The sequence below is a fragment of the Hypanus sabinus genome, chromosome 11 (assembly GCF_030144855.1).
Source record: "Hypanus sabinus isolate sHypSab1 chromosome 11, sHypSab1.hap1, whole genome shotgun sequence".
Taxonomy (NCBI): domain Eukaryota; kingdom Metazoa; phylum Chordata; class Chondrichthyes; order Myliobatiformes; family Dasyatidae; genus Hypanus; species Hypanus sabinus.
In genome coordinates, this window is record NC_082716.1 from 65,805,867 (window position 1) to 65,820,375 (window position 14,509).

At 44.5% G+C, this 14,509-nt stretch overlaps 1 protein-coding gene across 6 annotated transcripts in view; it reads right to left on the reverse strand.

The window, feature by feature from the left end:
• The window catches only part of lrp8 (low density lipoprotein receptor-related protein 8, apolipoprotein e receptor), a 136,590-nt gene that overhangs the window by 53,027 nt on the left and 69,054 nt on the right, over positions 1-14,509 (reverse strand). The gene's annotated exons all lie outside the window — the stretch shown is intronic.

Below are 14,509 nucleotides of genomic sequence, written 5' to 3' on the forward strand. Positions count from 1 at the left end.
GAACAGTAGGTACTGACTTGATTTGGTGGACAGCCTGATGTAGAGATATGTTGAAGATCCTCGGGCTACGTAGTCCATGCTGGCCCATCCACAGTAAGAGTCAGTTATAGCTTAATGCTCTGTCGGTTACTCTTGCAAGCGTGCCACAAAGCTAACATATGAGGCTTGACTTGTGGGCGACAAGTCATAAATGTCTTGCTATTGAAGTCTGCTATATCTGATCACTCATCGAGCAAGCAACCCCTTCCATCAGCCTACCACACCAGCAATTCCTGGAAACAACGGGCAGCCACAACTCTTTGAAGGAAGCACACCCCGGCATCATCAGGCAGAAGCAGGTGGAGGTTGGGAGAACATGGTTGCAGACAGGATTCAGGATTTCTCTCACATTTCTCTGATGCCAGGTTATCTAGGAACCATATCAGAACCCCAGATCCCACATCAAGATCCACTTCTTGCTCCAAAGGTTCAAATGTTTATTTTATTCTCAAATACAATACAACTCTGATACTTGTCTTCTCTAGAAAGCCATTACATGCATAAGAAATAGGAGCAGGAGTAGGCCATCTGGCCTATTGAGCCTGCCCCACCATTCAATGAGATCATAGCTGATCTGTCCGTAAACTCAGCTCCATCTACCTGCCTTTTCCCCATAACCCTTAATTCCCTTACTATGTAAAAACCTATCTAACTGTATCTTAAATACATTTAGTGAGGAAGCCTCAACTGCTTCCCTGGGCAGAGAATTCCACAGATTCACCACTCTCTGGGAAAAAAAGAATATAGAAAAAAATACAGAAGGACCAGGGAGTTGTCGAAAAAAAAACACACCAATTAACATCCACAGCACCAAAAAGAAAAAGAAACAAAATTTGCAAGGCCCAAAATCCCACAATCCCTCCCCTGTAGAAAAAACATAGCGACAACAGCATCAACTCCCCCACCACTCCCCTGCAAGAAAAAACAGGGTCAATAACAATCCCCAATCCTTCCCCAGCAGAAAAAAAGTGACAACAACAATCCCCGACCACCTCACTCACAGAAGCAAACAGTGACAGTAACATCAAAACCCCAAATCCGATCTCACACACAAAAAAAAACTAACAGATCACCTGCCCGCCAATTGGCTATAAAAAAAAACTGAAGGAGGTCAATATAAAGCTCCAAATCTAGCTGCACTGTACTAGTCAGATCAGACCTGTCATTCACTTACTCCCACTCTGACATTGTGGGATCTGAAATGGCTGATGAGGCTAATATGGAAACTACAAACTCTTCCACAGCATGGCCTGTGGCAGATATTGGAATAGTTTATAACAGGGGTCGGCAACCTTTTTGCCTCTGTGGGTCTGATCGCGTATTAATGAGTGGATGGTGGGCCAGATAAATGCCATAAAAAACTTGAAATATGGGAATTATCCATTGAAATACATCTAGTTATGTTTTGCCTCAAATTAATGAATAACTCATGCTAGAAAATCATTTGTGCTTAAGGTTGCCTAGCCCTGCTTTATAAGGTGGATCACTCCTTCCCCCAACCACACAGAGCTTCTGTGTGCTTCCAGTGCATGAACATAAAGCTCTCAAATACTCCTTCTCTGTTTGGCCACTTTAAGGGAGCACTGGCACAAGAAAGCAACATCCAGCATCCAAGCCATGCTCTCTGCCATTTTGCATTTTATCCAGGAGACTTTGAACACATCCTCGAACCTTTTTCTCTATAACCTGGTAACCTCTTTCCATTACATAGCACTGGCTGGAGAATAACAGGTAGAGTTCTGTGGTCTCAGAGACTGCAGTCGCTGACATCCCGAGCAAAGAACACATACAAACTGAACTCACTGGGCAAGCTGCACCTGTGGAGGCAAAGGAAGAGTTGACATTGCTTGAAGAGTGCCTGCATCAAGACTGAAGCTTAGAGAGAAGATAGCCAGAACTACACGTGAGGGAGAGGGGAGACACAGAGGTGGGTAGGTGATGGTGGAACCAGATGAGGAGCAGATGATAGACAAAATGGTGCTCCATAGTCATCGGGGGAATTCAGACAGAGGCTGATGGGTGGAAATGGATGAGAGTGGGGAGGAATCTTGGAGAATATTAGGAACTGTGATTGAGGGCAGGCAGAGGATACAGACACAGGACATGTGATAGGTTGAACTAGATAAGGCAGTGCTGATGGGTAGATGGAGAGGGAGGGGAAGAGGAAACACAGAGAGAAGAAACAGTTGGATTGACATATGGATTAACGGACAGGTGGAGCCAGGTGGGAGAAAGGCAGGCGGGAAGGGATGGGGACTGAAAAAATGTGAACAAAGGTAAAGAGAGAACCCCTCTCTGCTGGACTGGTGGGAATGGGAAAGGAATAGAATAGAGGGGCAATAAATTACCTGAAGCTGTTAAATTCAATGTATACACCAGTGGCTTTCAGGCAAGCAAAGTAGATGATGAGGTACTCTTCTTCCAGCCTACTTCATCGAGGCAGTGGAGAAGGCAGAGGACAGTCTGGTCAGTGTGGGAATGAGAAAGGGAGCTGAAATTTCAAAAACACTGCAGTACAGTGCTGATGGGTATGTAGTTTCTACAACAGGGGGCACATCTCTGGTTCCATCTATCACCTATCAACCAATGTCTCGTCTTTCCCTCTACAGATTCAGTCCAGAGCAAAGACTTAACCTGAGCCATTGAACATCCCTTTGCCTCCACAGAGGCTGCTTGACCCATCGAGTTCCTCCAGCAGTTCATCTTCTGCCCATAGCTCTGGTGATGACAGGTCAGTCACTATACAACAATAGGTACGTTTCCACTGATTGGTCCATTTCTAGCCCATAATGGGGAATACTACAAGTGAGCACTGATTTGTCACTGTGTAACACCAGGATACAAACCTGATGGATATGGGTCTGCCTCTAAAGCGTTAGGGTATGCTAGTAGTGGATAAGGTCTGTCAATATATTTGCTTTATTAGGTACACCTGCTCATTAATGCAAACACCTAATCAGCCAATCAGGTGGCAGCAACTCAACGCGTAAAAGTATGCAGACATGGTCAAGAGGTTCAGTTGTTGTTCTGATGATACATCAGAATGGGAAGAAATGTGATTGAAATGAGTTTGAAAAAACAAAAATAAAAAAAAACCCGTGAACGACAGTACTGTGGATGAAAACACCCTGTTAATGAGAGGTCAGAGGAGAATGGCCAGACTGGTTCAAGCTGACAGGATGGTGACAGTAACTCGGATAACCACGCGTTACAACAGTGATGTGCAGAAAAACATCTCCGAACACACAACACAACAAATCTTCAAATGGATGGGCTGCTGCAGGAACATAGACCCAGCGGCCACTTTATTAGGTACGGGAGGCACCTAATAAAATGTCATTGAGTGTGTAACACATCAGCACAGTATTGATAGGTGCAGGGTCTGACAGGTACGTTTGTCTCTCCAACAACAGGCTGTAACTAATGGTGGGAAATGTCTGTATTTCTATGGGATACAGTTCTGACAGGGACAGACAGCATTATCATTGTATAACACTAGGATACACTACTGCTGGGAAAACATTTCTAAACTGGATTTGCATTTTAATAGAGCTTTCGTAAAGAGCCACACCAAGCACAATGCATCGCAAGATTCACTGATTAACCATTTGGGGCTCAGCCTGCTTCCAGACTGTACTTGTGTCTGAGACGGGCAGGTGTAGTGAACTAAAGGGATTTACTGTTATCGAGCTGGGAAATGCAGCTCAGGAATGGCAACGTGTTATGCTTTGTAACTTCAAAACATTCAAAGGAAGAATCAGAGTCCAAAATGTGTGTCTAACTTTGTGTTTCCTTTAAGTGGGGTGTGCACATATCACCTGGTAGTGTGATAACATATGTAATTCACATATACATACATTTAACCTGCAATGAATTATTTAAACAAAAGAATCATATATATACACACACACAATTCCTCAAATATTACTGAAATATCAAATACACAACAGAAAAGTCAGCTCTTCCAGAACGAGGCATTAAACTAGTTCAAAAAATTCAGGCAGATTCAATGTCATATTATTCTCTGAATGGCCTAGAACACAGTCTTCTGAGTTTCTCTGCTTCAGGGGCTCAGAGTCCCACCTGTTGACTTTTGAATAGAACATTCTGATAAAAATCATCATTAGGCAGAAGCAGAAATGCTTTTCAAAATATGCTTGGAGATGTTGTAACACAAAATACTGCAGGCACTAAAATATAATATTGTAAGACAGAAATACAAGGCATGGGCAGATGGCAGGGCAGTGAACTAAAGATGGGCATATTTTCCAACTTGGCCTCAAAGGTTTCGGGGAGGAAAACAGGAATTGCATCAAACTATTATTCACAAACATCATTAGTCCAAATTATCAGGCAGGAAACAGATTAATCAAGCTTCTTCATCAGGATTGCAGGATATTTCTGTGTCTGGTCTGTAATTCACTGTATTTCTCTGGGATACAATACTGACAGGGACAGCATTGTCACTGTCTAACACTGGGATACATTACTGCTGGCAGATATTTCTAAACTGGATTTGCATTTTAATAGAGCTTTTGTAAAGAGCCACACCAAGTACAAAGCATTGCATGATTCATGATTTAATTGTGAATTGTGTAGAACTCTCTGCTGAACCTGTCAGGTAAGATACAGGCATGAAGGATAAAGTGCGTGTGCTCAGATCAAAGTCAGCTTGTACGTGGACTATTCATCATCTTCTGCTCAGATCCTCATTAAGTTTACAAATTAGTATCTGCAACCAGTTTGCCTCAACAACTTGAGACACTGCAGGAAGTACAAGGCCATACATTATGGCAACTGGTCCAATCGATCCTCCATTCTTTTCAATGCTAAGTCTGACTATCTGAAGGTGTTAAGGATCTGGTTCAGAGGAGCCGGGTGAGACACAAAAACTAGCTGGATGAGATCAACAAGCTCAAAATAAAATAGGAAAAATGGGAACAGAGCTTCCTCTCGAAGGCAGGCAAGACCCTGGTCATCAGGCGCGAGGTGCTCTCAGTCTGCTGTACTTGGTGCAGGTGCGGCCCACGGCCTGGTCGTCAGGCGCGAGGTGCTCTCAGTCTGCTGTACTTGGTGCAGGTGCGGCCCATGGCCTGGTTGTCAGGCGCGAGGTGCTCTCAGTCTGCTGTACTTGGTGCAGGTGCGGCCCACGGCCTGGTCGTCAGGAGTGAGGTGCTCTCAGTCTGCTGTACTTGGTGCAGGTGCGGCCCACGGCCTGGTCGTCAGGCGCGAGGTGCTCTCAGTCTGCTGTACTTGGTGCAGGTGCGGCCCACGGCCTGGTCATCAGGCGCGAGGTGCTCTCAGTCTGCTGTACTTGGTGCAGGTGCGGCCCACGGCCTGGTCGTCAGGCGCGAGGTGCTCTCAGTCTGCTGTACTTGGTGCAGGTGCGGCCCACGGCCTGGTCGTCAGGCGCGAGGTGCTCTCAGTCTGCTGTACTTGGTGCAGGTGCGGCCTACGGCCTGGTCCTCCACTGTGGCTGTCACCCGAGCAACCTTCTATTTCACCTGGGGCTCCAAGATAGCTTGTGATACACATTTTTACTGAACAGGGAGGATGCATACCCAACATTACCTCATTCCTGACAGCCACCTTTGTGTGTTCAAGCCATACACAGAACAAAAGTACACAAGTACTTCACTGTGTGTTGAGGTTCTATGTGTCCCCAATATTGTGAAAAATGGGTCTGGCCTAGTTACTGCGCAATGTTCCATGCAACTGGATTGTGCCGCAGTACCTGCTCTTTGTAAAAAAAAATTAAACCCTTCAGAGGATCACAAATTCATTAGACAGTGGTCAGCAAGAAATGCAGGAGAAGGGCACAAACAGTTCCTGTTTCCTAAGTAACTCTACAGGTCATTTATAAGAAAGCCTCCTCATCAGAACTCTCCAGCAAGAACCAAGACCTCACTTGGCTGGCAGTGAGAGAAGCATTCCCCATCAGGTCCTTCCCCCAGTCAATCTCACACATCACCTTCGTGATGCCTGGAATGAGGGAGAGATCAAGTTCTTTGTAGATTGTGCCTTTGAAGAGAAGGTCTGGCAAAGGCCAAGCTGTGTCTCCAGCAGCTGCATAACAGAAGACTCTCTGGTACAAGAGCTGCTTCCAGGGATACACGCCAAGACAAACATCAAGTGCTGCTGGAAGATCATCAGCTTAGTGAAAATTGCACTCTGATCAACCCAAAACTTGCTGGTTCCCCAGTACAACGGGATGTCAGTAGGTGAATGTTGTGTTTGAGGCTGCAGGACGCACTGACGCTGGGCTCAGCTAACACAAAGGAGTTGTGGGGAAGCAGTCCAGTCTAAGGTTCTGCCATCACTACGCACTAAGAGGCTATGTTCTGCATAACAACCCCGAACAGCTGAAGACCTCGTGTATACATAGAATGCCTCAGCTTAATGATATGCCAAATGTATAACTTGAACACAAAATGAGTACATGGTTTGGAGGACACTATGAACAGAAAGACAAATGCTGTTTACTTTTTTATGAAGATTGGGAAAAGAAATATTGAAAATACTCAGTAGGCAAGGCACTGTATATGTATATGGAGAAAATTAGTATTACAAGATCAATTTACTTCCAACATTTACCTTATGACAGATGTTCAGTCATTGACAAAGTGAAAGGAGCACCAGAGATGTAAAAAATCGGCCTAGAGGGCCTGCACTTGTGCTGTAGTGCTCTTGGAGTTGGGCATAAAACAATAAACAAGAAAGAGGAAAGTGAAAACATCCAGAAGTTTAATAATTAACTTACATCCTGATGGAGATAAACTGGTGGAGAGAGCACTTGTTGAAGACAGTTTTCTCCTTTATAAGATTGCTGAACAACTTGCGCGCACACACACACACACCCCTATTGTAAACTAATATATTTATGTGCATAGATATGTTAAATGTTTCTTCATTAATTAACAATGTAATTGCATTTTTTTGAAATGTCACATCACAGGTCATAAGACAGTGAAACACTTAACTGCTCATCAAGGTACTAACATCACTACCCGAGTCCGCAGTGCAGCTAGCTCGCTTGCATTGAGCAGTAACAGGTTGAAGGCTGTAGCTATTATTACTGCCAAGTGAGCCAGCATTGTAGGTCACTGCAGTTTTGGGGAGGCTGACAGATTTGAAGAATGATCACTGCCAGCTGTATTTTACACAATTGATAAACACGCTGTAATTTTGCTGTTCTAAAGCAGGCATTGTGCCTCAACAGCTCAGTCTCTCGGCTTAAGAAACACAGTCAAGGATGTCCTGGAGAGGTGAAATAAAAATCAAAACTCAGGTTTGATAACACCAGCATATGTTGTGAAATTTGTGAACTTGTAGAAATTGGATGACAGAGGGCAAGAAGCTGTTCCCAAATCACATAGTCTGTGGTTTCAGGTTTCTGTATCTCCGTCCCGGTGGCAACAGTGTAAAGAGGGCATGCCCTGGGTGGTGGCAATCCTTAATGATGGATGCCACCTTCCTAAGGTACCATCCTTGAAGATGTCTTGGACACTATGGAGGCTGGTGGCCAAGATGGAGCCAACTAATTTTACCGGTTTCTGCAACTTATTTCAATCTTCTTCAGTAGCCCCCCAACCAGACAGTGACGCACGCAGCCTGTCAGAATGCTCTCCACGGAACACTTGTAGAAGTTATCAAGTATTTTAGTTGACAAACCAAATCTCCTCAAACTCTTATTGAAATATGCCACTGTCTTGCCTTCTTTATAACTGCATTGATATGTTGGGACCAGGTTAGGTCCTCAGAGATATTGATACCCAGGAACTTGAAGCTGCTCACTCTCTCCACTTCTGATCCCTCTGAGGATTGGTTTGTGTTCCCTTGTTTAACCCTTCCTGAAGTTCACAATCAGCTCTTTCGTCGTACTGACGTCGATGATGGTTGTTGCTGCAACACCACTCAACTAACTGGTCTGTCGCTCCTGTACATCGTTTCGACAGCATCTGAAATTCTGCCAATAATGGCTGCATCATTAGCAAATTTATAAATAGTATTTGAGCTGTGCCTAGCCACACAGTCATGGGTACAGAGAGGGTAGAGCAGTGGGCTAAGCACACACCCCTGTGGTGCACCAGTGCAGATCGTCAGCGAAGTGGAGATGCTATTTCCAATTTGCACAGATTGCGGTTTTCTAGTTAGGAAGTCAGCGATCCAGATACAGAGGGAGGTAGAGGACGAGGTTCTGTAGCTTTCCGATCAGGACTGTAGGAATGATGGTGGTAAACAGCATCCTGACAGAAGTGTTCAAAATGGGCCAACAGTCACTGGGGTGGAGAACACAGGGGTCGTGATCACACATACTAAAGTCACGTGTTTCCTCCTGCATTTTCCTTCATTTTGATGGCAGCCAGAGCAGCAAAAGGAAAGACTGCTGCTGGAGATGAAAGAAAACACTGTCGTAAAGCACTTTTCACTTCCCTTTAACCCAGGTGGCAAAGACAGAGTAGTTACCATCTCTGCAGACAGTGCCAGTCATGTTTTAATGCACCTGTAAGGATTTAAAAAAAACTCTTTACAAAACATAAAGGCTTTTTAAAAAATGTTAATTCCCCAAATTCCTATATCACTTTTGAGAGGAGAGGAAGGGGTTGCCCGACTTAGCAACAGGACTAAATGTAGCATAAACTTAACTCGCAGTAAGGGCGAAACCCTACTTCAAGGCCCCTGACTATAACTGATAACTTAAATTAGACCATAGGACCATAAGACTTACAAGGAAAATTAGGCTATTCAGTCCATCAAGTCTGCTCTGCCATTCTACTATGGCAGATCCCGGATCCCTCTCAACCCCATACACCTGTTTTTTTGCCATATCCTTTGATACCCTTAATGTTTCCTTAAATATAGCCATGGACTTGGCCTCCACTATATTCTGTGGCAGAGCATTCCATGGATTCACTACTCTCTGGCTAAAAAAAAATCCTCCTTACCTCTGTTCTAAAAGGCTGCTCTCAATTTTGAGGCTGTGCCCTCTAGTTTTGGATACCCTCATCAAAGGAAACATCCTCTCCATGTCCACCCTCTCTACTCCTTTCAACATCCAGTAGCTTTCAATGAGAGCCCCCCATTCTTCTAAATTTCAGTGACTACAGGACCAAAGCTGCCAAACACTTTCATTTCCTGAATCATTAATGCGAACGTCCTCTGGACTCTCTCCAATGATAACATAAGCTTTCTGAGATGTGGTGCCCAAAACTGTTGACAATACTCTAAGTGCAACCTGATTAGTGTCTTATAAAGCCTCATCATGATTCCCCTTGCTTTTATATTCTATTCCCCTTGAAATAAATGCCAACATTGCATTTGCTTTCTTTATCACAGACCCAACGTGTAAATTAACCTTCTGGGAGTCTTGCACGAGGACTCCTAAGTCCCTCTGCATCTCTGATGTTTGAACCTTCTCCCCATTTAGATAATAGTCCACATTATTATTCCTTTTACCAAAATATATTATCATACATTTCCCAACTTAATTAAGAATTTAGTATTTATTGCAAAAAGATATAATAGGTCCCTAAGCTGCCCATTCAGGGCTCTCAGGAAATAACAATTATCCAGGATACATAGTGCAGAGTGGTAGCAACATCATTTCCTTTTCTCTCTTTTGTAGTTACACAATTGTCTTTTGCACATAGTTTGCCCATCCTGTTGGGTGCGATCTTCCATTGATTCTATTGTGTTTCTTGGATCTACTGTGTGTGTGTGTAAAATAAATCTCAGGGTTGTATATAGTGACATTTTCCTTCAATAATACAGTTACTTTGAATATAACAGATTAAAACAGGCAAAAGTCAGGCAAATGGAGTCAGAGCTTTCAAATGTTACCTTTTACTTTTGGAAGGAAATATACACAGTCCCCCATTCCCAGGGAGTCAAGTAAATGCCAGCCGATCTGAGCCCCAGGTCATCTTCAACACACATAAACTAGGATTTGAACTTCCTTAAGGGCTTGTGGATGGTATTTATCTAGTATTTCTCCGGGATCCTGGCAATCTTTCCAGAAACTGTGAAAATATAGGGTTGTGACGGGTTCCTCCTCTAAACCCATCTCTAAGACCTCCTCATTTACCTTTTCCTAGTTCCAATGTCTTCATGTCTAAGATCAGAGGAGGAATAAGGACCTTGCCCATATCTCCTGCAACTCCACATAAATTCCCCGTGGTCTTTAAGAGGCCTTATTCTCTCGAGTTACCTTTTCCATTAACATATAAAATCTCTGGATTATCCTTAATCTTCTCTGCCAAAATTATCTCATGCCCCCCTTTTCCTTCTCGAGTACACTTCTGCATCTCTTGTCCTACTCCAGGGATTCACTTGATTCCAGATCCCTGCACCTGACCCATGCCTCCTTTTTCCTGGCCAGGGTCTCAAAATCCCTCATAATCCAGGATTCCCTAATGCTCACTATCACTATCTCACCTTTAAAAGCCTCTCAATTGTCTATCGACCCTCTGGCTACAAACAACCTCCTCCAAACAACTGTTGAAAGCTCCTGAATCATACTGTCAAGACATTTCAATCTGTGAATCAGTTCTTTCTCTTTCCATAACTGTTTTAAAACTAAATAAACTATAATCACTGATCCCAAAGCACTCCCCCACTGTCACCTCAGTCAATTGCTCCAGCCTATTACTCCAAGCTAGGTCAAGCATTGCCCATTCCTGGCCATTCTCCATTCGGGAGGCAGAGACAGAGATCGATCAGAGTTATCGGGAGGTAGTCACACCGAAAAGACAGGAGGTAGGCAAATGGGTGACAGTCAAGAGAGGCAGGGGGAGCAGACAGAGAGAGCAGAGCACTCCTGTGGCCTTTCCCATCAACAATAAGTATACTGTTTTGGATACTGTTGGTGGGGATGACCTACCAGGAAGTAGTTGCAGTGGTCCTGTCTCTGGCACTGAGGTTGGACCCTCGACTAGGAAGGGGAGGAGGGAAGAGAAGAGAGCGGTAGTGATAGGGGATTCTATAGTCAGGGGGGCGGATAGGAGATTTTGTGGGGAAGATCGGGAGTCTCGGATGGTATGTTGCCTCCCTGGTGCCGGGGTCCGGGACATCTCAGATCGGGTGCAGGTAATTCTCGACAGGGAGGGCAAGAACCCAGATGTTGTGGTCCATGTAGGGACCAACGACATGGGTAGGATGAGTGAGGGGGTCCTGTGTAGTGAGTTCAGGGAGTTAGGTGCGAAGCTGAAGGGCAGGACCTCCAGGGTAACAATCTCAGGATTGCTACCTGTGCCACATGCGAGTGAGGCAAAGAACAGAAGGATTATACAGATTAATACGTGGCTGAGAGGATGGTGCAGGAGGGAGGGCTTCAGGTTTTTAGATAATTGGGCTTTGTTCCAGGGAAGGTGGGATCTGTTCCGACGGGACGGTTTACACCTGAACTGGAGCGGTACTAACATTCTTGCAGGAAAGTTTGCTAGTGCTGCTCAGGTGTGTGTGTGGGGGGGGGGGGGTAAACTAAATTTGCAGGGGACAGGGATCCAGAATGTGAGAGAGGATAACGAGATGAAGAATAAAGGACAGGTGGGGACTACACGGTTCCAGAATATTAAGTGTGTAGTAGAGAAAGGTGAGGCAGAACAAGTGATAAGGAGGACACATGTACAGAGGGATGGTCTGACGGAACATGGAGTTAAATGTGCAGAAAGAATAAGTAAATTTAGGAAGGACAACAAAATTCAAGGGGCATATAGCCCGATAGGAGTTCAGAGAGCTGGGTTTAGCACAATAGGCAGCGATTTAAACAGAGAGAGGAGAAATGGGCTAAAAATTCTATATCTGAATGCACGAAATGTCAGAAATAAGGCGGATGAGCTTGAAGCTCAGGTGTGAATGGGTAACTATGATGTTGTTGGGATAACGGAAACATGGCTGCAGGGAGATCAGACCTGGGAAATGAATGTACAAGGGTATACGTGCTATCATAGGGACAGAAATGTGGGCAGAGGGGGTGGGGTGGTCCTGTTGGTGAGGAATGAGATTCAGTCCTTTGCAAGGGGGGACATAGGATCAGGAGAAGTAGAGTCTGTGTGGATAGAACTGAGGAACAGTAAGGGCAAAAAGACTCTAATGGGTGTTGTCTACAGGCTACCACACAGTAGCATGGATATTGGGTGCAAGTTGAATAGGGAGTTAACATTGGCATGTGGCAATGGTAATGTCGCAGTAGTTATGGGGGATTTCAACATGCAGGTGAACTGGGAGAATCAGGCTGGTGCTGGACCCCAGGATAGGGAGTTTGTGGAGTGCCTACGGGATGCATTCTTGGAACAGCTTGTACGACAGCTGACCAGGGACAAGGCTATTCTGGATTTAGTGTTGTGTAATGAACAGGATTTGATAAACGATCTTGAAGTAAAGGAGCCATTAGGAGGTAGTGATCATAATATGATAAGTTTTTATCTGCAATTTGAGAAGGATAAGGGCAGCTCAGAGGTGTCAGTTGAACAGGGGAAACTATGGAGCCATGAGGGAGGAGCTGGCCAAAGTTAACTGGATGGATATCCTAGCAGAAAAGACAGTGGAACAGCAATGGCAGGTATTCTTGGGAATAATGCACAAGGTGCAAAATCAGTTCATCCCCCAGAGAAGGAAGGATTCAAAGGGGGGAAAGGGGCCACAGTGGTTGACAAAGGAAGTCAGAGATTGCACAGCATTAAAAAAAAGTATGACAGAGCTAAGGTGAGTGGGAGGACAGATGATTGGGAAAATTTTAAGGAACAACAGAACTTAACTAAAAAGGCAATACGGGGAGAAAAAATGAGGTACGAACGCAAGCTAGCCAGGAATATAAAGGAGGATAGCAAAAGCATTTTTTAGGTATGTGAAGAGAAAGAAGATAATTAAGAACAATGTTGGGCCCTTGAAGAATGAATTGGGTGAAATTGTTATGGGAAACAGAGAAATGGCAGAAGAATTTAATAAGCACTTTAGATCTGTCTTCACTAGTGAAGACACAAGCAATCTCCCAGATGTATGGATGGGCCAAGGACATAGGGTAACAGAGGAAATGAAACAGATTGACATTAGGAAGGAAATGGTGATGAGTAGACTGATGGGACTGAAGGCTGACAAATCCCCAGGTCCAGATGGTCTGCATCCTAGGATACTAAAGGAGGTGGCTCTGGAAATTGCGGATGCATTGGTAAGCATTTTCCAATGTTCCTTAGATTCAGGATCAGTTCCTGAGGATTGGAGAATAGCTAATGTTATCCCACTTTTTAAGAAAGGAGGGAGGGAGAAAACAGAGAATTATCGTCCTGTCAGCCTAACATCAGTAGCGGGGAAGATGCTAGAGTCCATTATTAAAGATGAAACAGTGGCATATCTAGATAGCAGTGATAGGATTGGGCTGAGCCAGCATGGATTTACCAAGGGCAAATCATGCTTGACTAATCTATTGGTTTTTCGAGGATGTAACCAGGAAGTTAGACAAGGGAGATCCAGTGGATGTAGTGTACCTCGATTTTCAGAAGGCATTTGATAAGGTCCTACATAGGAGATTGGTGGGTAAAATCAGAGCTCATGGCATTGGGGGGGAGATATTGACATGGATAGAAAACTGGTTGGCAGATAGAAAGCAAAGGATAGCAGTGAATGGGTGTTTCTCGGAATGGCAGGTGGCGACTAGTGGGGTGCCACAGGGCTCGATATCGGGACCACAGCTGTTTACCATTTACATCAATGATTTAGATGAAGGCATTAAGAATAACATCAGCAAGTTTGCTGATGATACTAAACTGGGTGGCAGTGTGACATATGATGAGGATGTTAGGAGAATTCAGGGTGACTTGGATAGGCTGGGTGAGTGGGCAGATACTTGGCAGATGACGTTTAATGTGAATAAGTGTGAGGTTATCCACTTTGGGAGTAAGAACAGGAAGGCAGATTATTCTCTGAACGGTGTAGAGTTAGGTAAGGGAGAAATACAAAGAGATCTAGGAGTCCTTGTTCATCAGTCACTGAAGGTGAATGAGCAAGTGCAGCAGGCAGTGAAGAAGGCTAATGGAATGTTGGCCTTTATTAAAAAGGGAATTGAGTACAAGAGCAAGGAAATCCTTTTGCATTTGTACAGGGCCCTGGTGAGACCACACCTGGAACATTGTGTACAGTTTTGGTCTCCAGGGTTAAGGAAGGACATCCTGGCTGTAGAGGAAGTGAAGCGTAGATTCACGAGGTTAATTCCTGGGATGTCCGGACTGTCTTACGCAGAGAGGTTACAGAGACTGGGCTTGTACACGCTGGAAGTAAGGAGATTGAGAGGGGATCTGATTGCAACATATAAGATTATTAAGGGATTGGACAAGATAGAGGCAGGAAATATGTTCCAGATGCTGGGAGAGTCCAGTACCAGAGGGCATGGTTTAAGAATAAGGGGTAGGTCATTTAGGACAGAGTTAAGGAAAAACTTCTTCTCCCAGAGAGTTGTGGGGGTCTGGAATGCACTGCC